Here is a 1,334-nt window from a genome sequence, read left to right on the forward strand (position 1 = left end):
ACTGTAAACACTCCATGAAAGAAAAAGAAAAACTTCATGCTTCTTCTCTGGTACAAAGGGAGGGTCAAAAAATTTTTCATGGATTTTCTAAGTCACAGAGATGCTGCACCCCTAACTCTCTTGATGTGGAAGGGATAACTGTACTGAACTCTTTCTAAGTAGGAGGATTTAGGCCATTACAATTTGATCATCTAAGCTACTAAAGTTCAAAATAGCAATGATAAGAGAATATTAATAATAAGCTGGAAATATGATGATAAAGTCTACCTATCCTTGCCCCTCAGAAAATCATTACCTAAATTAAGGGAGACATAGGAATATATTATGCCCAGATACCCATGCCTTCCCAGTAATGAAAAATAGAGTGTGATGGAAATCTTCGAAAAAACATTGAGTGTCTGAGTCACTTTGGAGAGTCATTTTATTTCTCTAGGTCTAACAATACCTCAAAGGGTTATTATGAGGATCAAATGATACTTAGGATCAAAGGATACTTAGGATCAAAATTATGAGGATCAAAAATACTTAGTGATTTAATATTTGTTTCCTTCTTTTCTCCTTTCCCCCATAAGACATTTACTCTATTAAGTGTTATTATTTCACCTGTTAGCTTCTAATGCTAATAATAAAGCTGGTAATTTTTCTTAGTTTCTAGATTTCTACCTGGCCTTTTAAAAAATAACTTATTAGCTCAAAATTTTTTGAATGGAATTACAATATGTTATAAATTTCTTTTATGCAATTCCAAGAAACAAAGGAAAAAAAATCTCATTACCAAAAATAATTCTGATGATAGTAGGAGACACAGATTTTTGTATTTTAATCTCAGGTTTGATATCTAAACTGTCTCTTCTTCAGTGTCCAAATGTTTAGTTCAAATTTTGTGACATTGCCAAGAATCAAAATCTTTTCTCATCTCTATGAAATCTGGGAGAGCTAGGAGACTGAGGGTTTGGGGTTTGGGGCTTTTTTTTCCCCCAACCTAGTGAATCCTAAAAAGTCTCAGTGTTCTTTCTTTGATTTGGCAGCTCCTAAACACAAGGAAGAAGACATAAGAACAATTTGACTCAAGCAACTGTTAAAACTGTCAAAAAGATTTTTTGTAATGGTACCTTGAATGAGATTAGAATTCTTTTGAAAACAGCAAATACCTTTCTCCACCCTGTTCCCAAAACTGCTGAAATGCATGTTGCTCCATGGATTTCTGAAAACTGAATTAATTTTAGCTTCCATTTTAATATCTACCTTCAAAAAACATCTACCTTCATTAGATGATGATTAGGCTGCTTTTATAGATACCAATATGGCCATTAAAAATCAAAATATCGAGGGGC

This window comes from Macrotis lagotis, chromosome 5, assembly GCF_037893015.1.
Source record: "Macrotis lagotis isolate mMagLag1 chromosome 5, bilby.v1.9.chrom.fasta, whole genome shotgun sequence".
Classification (NCBI taxonomy): domain Eukaryota; kingdom Metazoa; phylum Chordata; class Mammalia; order Peramelemorphia; family Peramelidae; genus Macrotis; species Macrotis lagotis.